This window comes from Protobothrops mucrosquamatus, unplaced genomic scaffold, assembly GCF_001527695.2.
Source record: "Protobothrops mucrosquamatus isolate PMUCROS unplaced genomic scaffold, P.Mucros_1.0 scaffold_124, whole genome shotgun sequence".
Taxonomy (NCBI): Eukaryota; Metazoa; Chordata; class Lepidosauria; order Squamata; family Viperidae; genus Protobothrops; species Protobothrops mucrosquamatus.
Genome location: NW_015386200.1, coordinates 359,958 through 374,587, shown reverse-complemented (window position 1 = coordinate 374,587; position 14,630 = coordinate 359,958). Strand labels below are relative to the sequence as shown.

General features: G+C 42.5%; 1 long non-coding RNA gene across 1 annotated transcript; it reads right to left on the bottom strand.

Moving 5' to 3' along the window:
• Positions 1-446: 446 nt before the first annotated feature.
• On the bottom strand, positions 447-8,109 carry LOC107288367. Its single transcript, XR_001548900.1, has 5 exons — positions 7,991-8,109; positions 7,270-7,376; positions 7,103-7,188; positions 996-1,122; positions 447-898 (listed from the first exon to the last, which is right to left on the bottom strand). It is a non-coding gene; the product is annotated as an uncharacterized LOC107288367 (long non-coding RNA).
• Between the last annotated feature and the right edge of the window lie 6,521 nt (positions 8,110-14,630).

Genomic DNA, 14,630 nt, shown 5'->3' with positions numbered 1-14,630 from the left:
AATGATGAATTTTCTGGTCCCCATTGTGGTCCTAACAGCTTTTTTCTAAGTAGAATTTTGAAGTTAATAAGTATGACTTTTATACTTTTGTTTTAAAAAATTCAATTTTAAACACTTGAAGTTTACTTCTAAGTTGAAAAAAAATCAACTTGACTTGTACAAAGCATGCAGATAATCTAGCATTAAATTTCACCTCACAAAAGGCTGATAAAAAAAGTATATTTGTGATTTAAAAAAAATAGCAATGCAACTACAAATCGCAAAGGAAACATAAGAATAATACAATTATCAATGGAAGTAGCAGGGAGAGAAGTTTGAAAACCCCTTTTCCCATTTTGGGGGAAGTTGGCAAAGCCTTGAACTTAATCCCACTGAATTCACTGGGACAGGTCTGAGGGGTCATGAACAAATTGCAGTGAGAGTTCCATCAGATTTTTTAAAAATGCATAAATATTAGAAAGAAAGAGATCTGTTAATGTTATGTTTGATATTAAGAATATCTGATATTTGATAACAAAACAAATGCTTCACCCAACATTTTTTCCACAGTGAATGTATGCACTTTACTGTTTAATACTTCAGAAGAGTTAAAACCACCTATTATGAGAAAGCTGAAGTATCTTATGATCTAAACACATCCTGTGGGGAAAAGCAAACATAGTAAAGAATGTTAACTAGGGAAAAAAAGCTGGGGAAAAGAACTACCACAATAAATCACGCACTTCCAATGTTTGTTCTTTCTGTGACAGGATTTCTTTTTGGAATCGTAAGAAATCTGATAACATCTGATTTAGTTGTTTTCTATCATCAATTTCAGCTGCCAACCTGCCATTGTAATCCGCCAGCAACATACATGAATCATCTACCATCTTGGAAAGCTGTTCTCCTGATTCTTTGTCTGCAAAGTGAGCAAAAATGTATTTAAAATTCACATTATAAATTATCCAATTAAGTATAATATTCTGATACTAAAATTATAACATAGTTTGCCTAACCTGTGATTCTGTTAAGCAAAGCTGCATCTTGGACCTCTAGAGGTATTGAGGCTATCCTCTGATGAACTGCTGCATCTCCAGAGGTTGCATTTTCTAATTCTTGTAATGCTCTTATAAGATTCATCGTCTATAAAAAATGTGTAAGTTTGAAAAATTACAAAATAACATATTACAAAATAATAATAGAGCTGAGAAAAATTGCAATAGTTATTCTTAATTCAACTGAGAACAGAACCAGAGTATTCTTATTCAGAATACCAACCAATCATGGTTTTTTCCAGGATATTTCATTACATTCTCAATCTCTATCCCAGTTTCTTTTCCCTGTCTGGATTTTTCCCCAATCCACTGCTACTGTGGCTTCTGTATGTGTGGTACTTTTTAAAAAGTTCATAAAAGCTGACTTTTCAATTGATTATAGAATTTCCAAGGATTTTTTTTCCTCACTCTTTTTGTACTTGTACTAAACTTGGGATCTGTTAATATCGGCCTTTCTGTCAGTGTGTGATACAGTTTTGGCAACAGAACTCTAGAGGAATGTAAACCAATGTATCTTCTAGTACATATGCAGGCCCACATTAAAATATCATACTGAATCTCTGGAATTAATTTATTATCTGAGCCCTATGATTTGGGGAAAAGAAGTTGACAAAGCCCCTGCTCTAACTTGATTTTTATTTCATATGCAGTTTAAAAGATTCTGAATACAACTAAGTTCTTAATATGGGTGGAAGGCGATTTGAAAAATTGTTCTGAATTCTTGTAACTAATAATACAGTACATTCCAGAATTGCTGTAAGCTATTCTTTCAGCATAACTTCAAACTTGAAAAGGCTGATTTGCCTATAGTATCAATCACATGGAGGTCATGCTATGCCACTCTCCCTCAATCATATTTTTAAATTTAAAAAGAACAGCATTGCTTCAGAATTTACATTAGCAATTAATTTTAAAAAAACCTAACAGAAAGTAAATTAAAAATAGATAAAAATCTTTAAAAAATATTGCATTATTCCAGCAATGATGTTCCACAAACATAAATTAAAATTGCAAGATACATTATTTTTTCACTGTATTATTTCAAACCAATATACTTTAATCCTGAGCTTGTATTATTTCTTGCAAAGTACGGTATATGGAAATTATTAAAAAAACATATCTGAAGTTATGCTCTATTTTTATAATTACTAGAAACCAGGACACTGATTTGAAAGTAAATCTTTTAATTTAACTTAACATATGTCAGAATTTTAGGTGAAAGCAATTTGCCAATTTTAAATATTTTATACAGTGAGGGAAAAAATTATTTGATGTCCTGCAGATTTTGTATGTTTGCCTACTGACAAAGAAATGATCAGTCTATAATTTTAATGGTAGATTTACTTTAATAGTGAGAGACAGAATAACAAAAAAATCCAGAAAAATGCATTTCAAAAAAATTATAAATTGATTTGCATTTTAATGAATGAAATAAGTATTTGACCCCTTCGCAAAACATGTCTTAGTACTTGGTGGCAAAACTCTTGTTGGCAACCACAGAGGTCAGACGTTTCTTGTAGTTGGCCACCAGGTTTGCACACATCTCAGGAGGGATTTTGTCCCACTCCTCTTTGCAGATCCTCTCCAAGTCATTAAGATTTCGAGGCTGACATTTGGCAGCTCGAACCTTAAGCTCCCGCCACAGATTTTCTATAGGATTAAGCTCTGGAGTCTAGGCCACTCCAGGATCTTAATGTGCTTCTTCTTGAGCCACTTCCTTGTTGCCTTGGCCGGGTGTTTTGGGTTATTGCCATGCTGGAATACCCATCCACAACCCATTTTCAATGCCCTGGCTGAGGGAAGGAAGTTCTCACTCAAGATTTGACAGTACATGGCCCCATCCATTTTCCCTTTGATGCAGTGAAGTTGTCTTGTCCCTTTAGCAGAAAAACACCCCTAAAGCATAATGGTTTCACCTCTGGGTTTGACAGTGGGGATGGTGTTCCTGGGGTCATAGGCAGCATTCCTCCTCCTCCAAACACAGCAAGTTGAGCCGATGCCAAAGAGCTCGATTTTGGTCTCATCTGACCACAACACTTTCACCCAGTTCTCCTCTGAATCATTCAGATGTTCATTGGCAAACTTCACACGGGCCTGTACATGTGCTTTCTTGAGCAGGGGGACCTTGTGGGTGCTGCAGGATTTCAGTCCTTCACGGCGTAGTGTATTACCAATTGTTTTCTTGGTGACTATGGTCCCAGCTGCATTGAGATCATTGACAAGATCCTTCCATGTAGTTCTGGGCTGATTCCTCACTGTTCTCATGATCACTGAAACTCCATGAGGTGAGATCATGCATGGAGCCCCAGACAGAGGAAGAATGACATTTTTTGTTTCTTCCATTTGCAAATAATCGCACCAACTATTGTCACCTTCTCACCAAGCTGCTTGGCAATAATCTTGTAGCCCAGAGGTCTCCAACCTTTCTGGGCTCACGGCCCAGAGGAAAGGAGAGCAGCTTGCAAATTGTTGCACTAGTGCAGCACTAGTGGCCCTGTTCGTGCATGTGCAAACATGCCTGGCGCTATTGCATGCATGAATGGGCCACCCACACATGCCCGGCATTAGTGGGCCCATTCACACATGCACAAATGGGCTGTGCACACCAGCCTGGCACTAGCGAGCCCATTCACACATGCACTAACGGGGTGCGCACACCAGCCTGGCACTAGCAGCCCTGGTTCACGCATGTGTGAACAGGCTCCGCACACCTATCTGGCGCTAGCAGGCCCATTCATGCATGTGCAAATCGGCCACGCACACCCGCCCGGCGCTATTGACCTTGTTCGTGTGCGCACAAATGAGCTGTGCACACCCACCCAGCACTAGCGGGCCCCTTCATGTATGCGTAAATGGGCCACGCACACTCACCCGGGGCTAGTGGCCCATTCATGCATGCGCAAAGAGGCCCCACACACCCGCTTGGCACTAGCGGCCCCACACACATATGCACAAATGGGCCCCGTATACCCACCTGGCACAAGCGGCCCCATTTGTGCTCACACATATGCGCAAATGGGACCGTGGGCGCTAGCGCAAGTGGAGGAGAGTGCGCATGCACATGTGCATGCATCAGCCAGCCACTTCTGCAGCCCGCTGGCCAAGAGGCTGCAGTCTGATAGTGGCTGCGGTCCATAAATTGGGGACCCCTATTGTAGCCCATTCGAGCCTTGTGTACGTCTACAATCTTGTCCCTGGAGAGTTTGGAATTTGATTGATTGCTTCTGTGGACAGGTGTCTTTTATACAGGTAACAAGCTGTTAGGAGGACTCTCTTAAAGAGAGTGTGGTCCTAATCTCAGTTCATTACCTGTATAAAAGACATCTGGGAGCCAGAAATCTTGCTGATTGATAGGAGATCAAATACTTATTTCACTCATTAAAATGCAAATCAATTTATAACTTTTTTGAAATGCGTTTTTCTGGATTTTTTTGTTGTTATTCTGTCTCTCACTGTTAAAATAAACCTACTATTAAAATTATAGACTGATCATTTCTTTATCAGGGCAAATGTATAAAATCAGCAAGGGATCAAATAATGTTTTCCCTCACTGTAAGCAGTTGATTCAAGACTCTAAGCTACTGCAAGCGAATGAATGAATGACTTTTTGCCTAAAGATGAAAAGGATTTCTCATGAATATTTATGTTTAAATGCTTGAATATTAAATGAAAACAGAAAGTGGTATCTATTGATAAAATGAGAACACTCTATTGAGTGAACACTCATCCCTGCCTCCCCTACTGAGATTGATTTCTCTGCACCAATCATGCAGACGACAAATTCACAGCAAGTTCAGTTATTCATTACTGTGTTTCCCCAAAAGTAAACCCGCCCCCAAAAGTAAGTCCCAGCTGATTTTCAGGGGATGGGCCTAATATAAGCCCTCCCCCTGAAAGTAAGCCCTACTTAAGGGTCTGCATGGATGGCCTGCCTATGAAGAGGCGAAGCCGATGGAGGAGGGGGGATCTGACTCACGGTACAGGTATACCAGTTCCTTACCACCGCCCGGCTTGTTCTGCAGCCTCATGGCAGTGGCATTGGGCATGACACATGAGGTGGCAAAAGGCCGGTTTCGGCACAACATGGCCATTTGCCGCTGGCCGTGGCCATTTGCTGCCTCATGCGTCGCACTCAATGCCACTGCCATGAGGCCTGGTGGATCTTCCCCCCTTCTGACCCATGTGCCATTATACCGGTTCCCTACCATTGCCCGGCTTGTTCCACGGCCTCATGGCAGCGGCATTGGGCAGGAGACAGCAAATGGCCGGTTTCACTGCAACGTAGCCATTTGCCACCTTGCGTGTCACACCCAATGCCGCTTCCAGGCCTATCGTATGTTAACTCTAACCCCCACTGCCCCCAACCCTAACAGGAGATGGGAAGCCCTGGGGAAAATAATGGAAAAACTTGGGTGGGGAAAAAAATGGTCGTGTGAGTCAGATAGGGGGGAATCTGCTAGGCCTCATGGCCATGCCATTGGCGACCGCAACACAGCTCAGCCATGGAACAAGTGAGGGAGGTTCCCCCCTCACCTGCCCATCCTCTTCTCTGTCAGAGAAGAGAACTTCGCAGCTCTGCCTATAGAGCCACCAAAGCGGCAGGTGGAGTGCCAGAGGGAGGGTGGTGAATTCCCCCTAGGAATTGCATTTCTTTCTTTACCTGATTCCCAGTACTGTACCATTTCTCCTTCGCAATCTGCCGCCGCCGTGTGCAGGGAAACAAAAGGGTTTTTTGGGGAAAAAAAGGTCAATCAATTCCAACTTCTTGCGAAAAAAAAAAGATCTCGCGAAGTTGGAATTGATTGATTCACCTTTTTCCCCCCCAAAAAAACCTTTTGTTTCCCTGCACGCAGCAGCCGCAGATCGTGAAGGAGAAATGGCATGAGGCTGGGAGTCAGGTAACCAAAGAAAGGCAATTCCTGGGGGAAGCAAGGATTTCTTTCCTTACCTGCCCCACTTGTTCCAAGGCCACTTTCCGCCAAGTCGCATCGCGCTCACCAATGGTCCACCTACCTTCCCTGAGCCTCCAGCATTCCACCTGCCACTTTGGTCAGCCTGGCGGCCCCCACCTCAACACCCTGCCCGTCGCTACCCAGCAGTCGCCCCAGGGCTGTAGGGGCTGGCCTGGCACAGGAAGGGCATGTGCCCCTCCCCCCCACCACCACACAGTGTAAGGTTCCCTCGTTTAGTGCTTTTATACTCCAAAGTTCCATCTGTTATTGCATTAAAGTCTCCCACTATACAGAGATTTTGATAGTTCAATTCTAATTTTTTAATGTAATTTTTGATAAAATTGTTCTTGCATATATTGCTACCATCAGTATCTGTTTTTGATCCATCATTATTTCCACCATTAATATTCTCCCCTCTTTATCCGCATAAATTTGTTTAGGGTTCATTGTTTCTTTAATGTATAGAGCTATTCCTCTTTTCTTTTGAAGTGCTAATGCAAAGTGAAGTTTACCAATTTTCAGTTGTTTTAACAACTTATAGTGTTGTCTCAAGAATTTAGAAAGTCTGATTTAACTTTTTTTTTTTTTACCGGTAGTCCCACAAACACGCGGTGAAGGCTGAGAAGCAAACAGAGAAACGCAATGCAGCTGAAAGGCAGGTTAGTAAAAAAAATGCTTGAGGGAGGTGAGGGCATCTGGGTGGAGGCAGAGGCGGAAACCTTACCTGCGCAGCTTCAGTACATGTCTGGCAGGCAGAGGGAAGCAACTTGTCCGCCACTATGCTCTCGCCGCCGCATTGCTTCTCCATCCCATGCACAGGCCCCGCCCCACCCCCACACGCTTGCAGCCTACTGGTGCCGGTACCGGCAAAAAGTAAGTGCTCCCCCAAAGCAAAACCTAGTGCTTACTTCAGAGCCCAAAAGAAAGTAAGACAGGGAAACATGGTAGTACCCAGCAAAACAAGAATACGGGGAAAACACAAGAGACAAAAAGCTTACAGTTGCTGGAAAAACACCCTATTGATCTCTTTAGGAAAAAAACACCTCAAAGTGCAGTATCAACAGAATGTTTAGAAGCAAGACATTTGCAGTTGTTATTTTTATACACTGCTAGTACCTGGGGAGGATCACATGGAGAGCTTTGTGCAAAGCAATTATCTTCAATCTTTATCTGCTCATATGTGCGTTTCCTTGGGTTTCCATCTAGAAATTAAAAATTAAAGATTTAAAAGTCAAGTATAAAGTTATACAAGCCATAAAAGGCTGCATATGAAATTTACTTACACAAAGCTTGTCTAAGTTGTTCCAATACATCTTTTTCATAAACAGACCTTTCTTCCCAAATAGACAGCACACGGCCCAGATGCTTTTTGCAGCTATCATCAGTTTCACTATGATGGGAAAAAGTCATCAATAGAAATGGAAGAAAAACAAGTAAACAGAAACTTATCTCAACAAACTTCTATACACCTTATTTGTTTTATACGAATTTATTTCAAGTCACCATGTTTTAATAGATTGTTATCTGTATTTTCAGTCAGAAAAACAAAAGTTTCTGCATATCTGAATAGCTCCCATATGTTAACTCTTTTCAATTTTTGGTGATAGTATGATCTTTTAGGCATAACAGGATTTTCTATTGGAAGTTCATCATATGATCGTTTCAGATGTCTGAATCTTGATATCCACATTGTTAAGATTAAATAATGCTGCTTACAAACCTCTGGTCCAATTAAAATCATACATTGTTATAGATTTAGCCTTACAACAGTCATCCTTCATCTATGCCAATTACAAGTCCAATTCTATACACACAAACACACACACACACAACCCTTCCATTACACACACACACACACTTATGCATTCACTTTAGTTCCATTTTCTAAATCAAATCAAACCAAACAGCAATCTATATGTCAAACTTTCATTATTCTAGGATGATGATTTTTGCCCAGAAAAAAATAGTTCTTTAGATTAATATACTGAAAGGAATGTACTATACCTGGATACGTGTTTAAAAGCTCCCACTATGACAGGTGCAAAATCTTTTGTAAACTCTGGTCCTTTTCTTTTGCTATTCTGAATAACATCATTAGCCAGATACAAAAAAGTTAGCTTCCTGTTTGGTTTGGCTAAAAAAAGAAAGAAAGAAAGAAAGAAAGAAAGAAAGAAAGAAAGAAAGAAAGAAAGAAAGAAAGAAAGAAAGAAAGAAAGAAAGAAAGAAATGATTGTAGAAATCTAAACTAAATTGAACAGTTTTTGTCAAATTCATATTTGCATACGAGATAATAAGACAGTAATTCTGTACAGTAGTTTCAAATCCAATATGCTAGTTATACTGCAGCGCTCTCTTTCTCTCTCTCTCTCCCCCCTCCTTCCCTCCCTCACCTCTCCTATGTAACATATACTATATATGTTAGTCATTTGGGTTTCAAGAAGACATGCTGTTGTGCAGTTCATCTATAAATATATAGGTGGCTATACAGTTCCAGTGCAGAGTCTAGCACAATGGGAACATTGAAAGTCCATTGCTATAGTAATTCCGTGTGTTATTCTGTGACATCATTACAGCTTTCTATCAATTTGGTGGCGCCTGTCTTCAAAGCCAATGCAGGTTTTAGAATAGAGGCCTTGCCTCTGGGTTCTGTCAGCTGCAATTTCTAGTTCCCTAAGCTGGATGTCACAGTGGTGCAGGATTTCATTCATAGTGTTTTTGTAGCACTTGCATGGTTGACCTCAAGATCTTTTATGGACTCCACTCACTATAAAGCAACTAGCAAGGCATACAATGATCATCCATTCTGATGATGTGTCCTAGCCATCTCATCTGGGCTCTGAAAATCAGGGATTCAATGCTGATGGACTCTGCATGATCCAAGACCTTGAGGTTGGACTTCATGATGAAATGACAGGGCAGGTTCTTTACAGCGGTGAAATATCAGTTGCATTTGCCATTTCCAATGTGTGTAGCCCCAGTCCTATTCAATCTGTGTTTTGCTTGTATGTTGTTACATGCTGTAAAAGTAGTCTCTGACTTACAACCATTCATTTAGTAACTGTTCAAATTTACAACACTGAAAAAACTGACATGGCTGCTGTTTTCATACTAGAATAGAACAGAATAGAGCTGGAAGGGACCTTGGAGGTCTTCTAGTCCAGCCCCCTACCATCTCAGACAAGTGACTGTCTAGCCCAGAAGTCCCCAACCTTTTGGGCACCAGGGACCAGTTCCATGGAGAAAAGTTTTTCCATGGACTGGAGAATGCATGGTTTTGTGTGCTGCCTGCATGCCACAGATGGGGCTTTGTTTGTTTGTGTGGACCAGTTGTTGGCATGCCATGGCCTGGGGGTTGGGGACCCCTGGTCTAGCCTTTTCTTGAAAATCTCCAGTGATGAAATGCCCACGATTTTGGAGGCAAGCTGTTCCACTGGTTAATTGTCCTCACTATCAAGAAGTTTCTCCTTAATTCCAGGTTGCTTCTCTCTTTGATCATTGTTTCTTGTCCTGCTCTCTGGTGCTTTGGTGAATAACGTGACCCAATCTTCTTTGTGGCAGCCCCTCAAATACTGGAATACTGCTGTCATGTCTCCCCTATTTCTTTTCTTTAGATTAGCCAAACACAAGTCCTGCAGCCATTCTTCGTATGTTTTAGTTTCCAGGCCTTTGATCATATTAGTTGCTCTTCTCTGAATTTTTTCCAAACTCTCAACATCTTTTTCCTAATATGGTGACCAAAATTGGCTGCAGTATTCCAGGTGTGGTCTTACTAGGGTTTTATAAAGTGGTACTAATACTTTGCATGTTCTTGATTCTATTGCTGTTTATACAACCCAGGATTGTATTAGCTTTTTTGGCTGCTGCTGCACGCTGCTGACTCATAGTCAAGTGATTGTCCACTAGGACCCCAAGGTGCCTCTCACAGTTACTGTTTTTAAGCCAGGTCTCACCTAATCTGTACTTGTACCTTTGATTTTTCCTGCCTAAATGTAAGACTTTGCTTTTCTCCACATTGAAACTCATTTTGTTGGATAGGGCCCATTGTTCAAGTTTGTCAAGATCTTTTTGGATCCTGAGTTTGTCTTCTGGGGTGTTGGCTACTCCTGCCAGTTTGGTGTCATCTGCAAATTTGATGAGTTCCCCTTCAATTCCCTCATCTAAGTCATTTATGAAGATATCGAAGAATACTGGGCCTAAGACGGAACCTTGTGGTACCCCACTGCTTACTTCTCTTCATGTGGATGTAGTGCCGTTGAGGACTATTCATTGAGTACGTTTTGTCAGCCAGCTACAGATCCAGCTGGTGATGATGTTGTCTATTCCACCTTTTTCTAGCTTACCAAGGAGTAGGTTGTGGTCTACTTTATCAAATGCCTTACTGAAGTCTAAGTATACTATATCCACAGCATTTCACTGGCTTACTAGTTTAGTCACTTTATCAAATAATGAAATAAGATTGGTTTTAACAAACTCGTGCTGGCTACTAGTTATAACTTTGTTTGCTTCTACTTGTTCGCAGATCTGTTTTTTGATTATCTTTTCTAGGATCTTCCCAGGTATTGATGTTAAACTGATTGGTCTGTAGTTTTCTGGGTCTGGTTTTTTCCCCTTTCTTAAAGATGGGAACTAAATCAGCCCTTTTCCAATCCTCAGGTACTTCCCCGATGCTCCAGGATTTGTGAAAGATATGGTGCAATAACATCTGCCAGTTCCTTCAGAATGACTAATGACTGTTGTAGTATTCTCATGGTCAGGGGTAGGCAACCTTGGCTCTTTTATGACTCGTGGACTTCAACTCCCAGAATTCCTGAGCTAGCCATGCTGGCTCAGGAATTCTGGGATTTGAAGTCCATGAGTCATAAAAGAGCCAAGGTTGCCTACCCCTGACCATGGTCATGTGATCAAAATTTGTGTGCTTGGCAACTGGCATGTATTCATGACACTTGCACTGTCCTAATGATGTGATCACCATTTTAACCTTCCCAGCTGGCTTCCAAAAAGCAAAGAAATGGGGAAAGCTAGATTCACTCAACAACTGCATGATTCACTCAACAATTGCAGTGATTTGCTTAACAACTGTGGCAAAAAAAAATTGTAAAATGGGGTGCAACTTGTTTAACAACTATCTTGCTTAGCAATGGAAATTTTAGGCTAAATTGTGGTTGTAAGTCAATCACTACCTTACATTATCTGAAGAAGGGTATATCAATCAGGTACTGATTGGACAACTCTCCCTTTGACCTTTATTTCACCTGTATTTATTCGTTTACTTATTTATTCATTAGATTATTCATTACCTGTTTTGTTACAAATGACTCTGGGTGCTTACAGCATAATAAATAATAAAAACATTAAATAATATAAACATTAAACATTGAATATAAAATGATAGACAAAATAATTAATGTAAGATGGAAAAAGAGGGAGCAGGAATGAAGGTGGAATTAGCTTTTGATTACTCAACTACCTCCAGTGTCAAGCTGCCCCATAGGGATCCCAACCCATCTTGCAGAATCAGGTTTTATGAAGTCAGGAGGGTGGGAGCCAATCTTACCTCAGAGGGTAAGATGTTCGAAAGGGCAGGAGCCACAGCACAGAAGGCTCTTCTCCTGCACCCCACCAGCCAAAATTCTTTGACCAACAGCTCTGCCAGCATGGGTGGAGTGGGCCAGTCCCACTAAGATAAGACAGTTCCTCAAGTAACCTGGAACTATGCCATGAAAGGCTTTATAGGTGATTACCAATACCAGCAGTGGTGTAACATGGGCCACTCTAGGGGCTCCAAGAACTGACAACGCTGCCATACTCTGCGCCAATTGTAGCTTCTGAATACTCTTCAGTGGTAGCCCCATGTACAGCACTGCAACAGTCCAAACATGAGATGATTAGGGCTTGAGTGATTGAACACAGGGATTCCTGATCCATGAAAGGCTGCAACTGATGCACAAAATGGAATAGAGCCTAGTCGTTACTGCCACTTGCTCTCTGAGCAGGAGTCGCAAGTCCAAGAAAATCCCCAAGTGGCAGATCAGGTCTATCTGTGGTAATGCCATCCCATCCAGAACTAAAGAAGTTAAAGTCCTACATCTTGAAGCTCTATGCACTCGGTTTTGCCAGGGTTCAGACGAAGCCTGTTGTCCCTAATCCAGGCCCCCACAGCCTCCAGATATCCCAAAGCATCACTTGGATCACTAGGGGTGGAGATATAAAGCTGAATATCATCAGCATACTATTTATACCTCAATCCATGGTGACGGATGATCACATCCAGTGGCTTCATGTAAAAGTTAAAAAGGAGTGGAGAAAGTACAGAGCCCTGCGGCATCCTACAAAGGAGTGGACAATCATTCCTCATTCCCTATCAACACAGATTGGGACAGACCCTAGAGAAAGGAGCTGAACCAGTGCAAACTGCACTACCCAGCCCCAAACCCATAGTGACCCAAAAGGATATCACAGTCGATGGTATCAAAGGCTAATGAGAGGTCAAAAAGAGCAAGGATGATTGCACTATCCCATTCCACTCTTGCCAGCAATCATCAACTAATGCAGCCAAATCTGTTTCTGTCCCATAACCGGGCCTGAATCTGATTGAAAAGGCTCCAGAAAATCATTTGTCAACAATAACCTGGTGTATGTTATAGTAATAGAATTATAATATTATTATAATCATATGTTATAACATAATACCATCATAAATAATATCTTTGTTCAAACTATTGTGCCTTAGTCTCATATACAGATAAAGCATGGTAAATTGATTAAATCAGATTTAACTAGAACCTTCCCAAATCCTTTATTCTATATCTTACATATCTATTTCATACATTCAGCAATGCTTCAGATCCAGCAGATAACAGCTCATGAAAGTGTACTAAAGAAGCCATAACTGGTATCTGGGTATAGCAATGGTCTAGATAGGGACTAATAAAATAAGATTTAATCCAAACAAGACTGAAATGCAGTTGACCATTTGCACAAGTGAAATCCCCACACCACATAGAAGTAGTGATGTCCTGTTCTGAAACAGAAACACTTTTGAAATTCTGTTTCTGAATCATGGACAGGGGCAAAAATACCTTCACAAAGCTTTGCCTAGCTACCATGTTTCCTCGAAAATAAGACCTGGTCTTATATATTTTTTTTTTGCACCAAAAATGCATTAGAGTTTATTTTTGGGGAATATCTTATTTTTTGGGGGGTGGAGCTGCTTCACGCGCCCTGCACCTGCTTACTCCAGGGCCCCCTCACCCAGGACATTCCCCACTCAGGGACCTCCCCACCAGCTGCTCCCCCACCTCTTCCCTTTCACTCCCCTCCCAAACCAGACTGCCATGCTACGGAGGGTGGGCCTTACCTGGTCCCCCTCCGCCATTTCGGGGGGAGTGACAGCAAAAGGCTCTGCTGCCGCTGTGTAACAGCTGCGTCTGCTGCTGGAGGGGCTTTTTTTGGTCCCTGCCATCCTCACTTCGCCAGAGATGACCTGCCCGGTGGTAGCCACCTCCTCCTTCTCCTCCACCAACCATCCCATGGCTTGCACTGTGACTGGGGGTGCAACCATCCCTTGCTGCCTTCTTCTACCAGCCCTCCGTCACCGCCACCGCACTTTCTTGCACACTTTCTTGGTCCCCTGCATCAGCCCATGTTTTCCTTCTCCATTCTGGAAATGGCAGCCCCGTTTTCTGCCACCTTCCTCCCAGCAGAAGGGAGGAAATGAAGGATGCTTCGTACGGAAAACTACACTAGCTGGAGCTGATCAAGGAAGGCCAGGGCCCCTGTGGCAAGCAGATCAGCTCATCAAGGGCTTTGCAGAATCATTGGGGAAGGGGAGCTTGGACTTCCTTGCCCAGCTCCAGATGGAGTAGTTTTCCCAGAGCTTAGCATCCTTCCATACAAAGTGTCCTTCCTTTCCTACCTTCTGCCGGGAGGAAAGCAGCAGAAAATGGGGCTGCCATTTCCAGAACGGAGAAGGGAGATGTGGGCCGATGCAGGGCAGCAAGAAAGTGTGCAATAAGGTGCGGGGGTGGCAATGGAGTGTTGGCTGAGGGAAGCGGCAGGGGAGGCTTGCGCCCCCAGTCACAGTGCAAGCCATGGGAGAGTTGGTGGAGGTAGCAACTGCCGCCAGGCAGCTGATCTGTGGGGCTAAGCGGAGGCGGTGGGGACCAAAGAAAGCCCCTCAAACAGCAGACGCAGCTGTTGCGTAGTGGTGGCAGAACCTTTCCCATCACTCCCCCTGGCTCCAAAACGGCAGAAGGGGACCGGGTAAGGCGCATCCTCCGTAGCATGGCAGTCTGACTTGGGAGGAGAATGAAAGGGAAGAGGTGGGTGGGCAGCCAGGTCACTGAACCAGCAGGGGAAGGTCACCGAGCAAGGAGTGGCCTTGGTGTGGGGGATCCTGAAGTAAGTGGTGCGGGGTCTGTGGCACAACTCCCCCCATCCTAGCTTGATTTTTATGTGTGTGCCTTACCCCACCTGTTGCAACTAGAGGGCAGGGTCTTTTTCCTCAGCACTCTTATTTTATTAATTTTATCAAAATATAAAATACAAGGGGGAAAAAGCATAGAAAAGTAAAAGAAGAGGCAGGGGGAAAAGGGGGGATAGTGTAAAGGAGAAAAGAAAAAAGAAAAAGGCACTGACTTCTGAC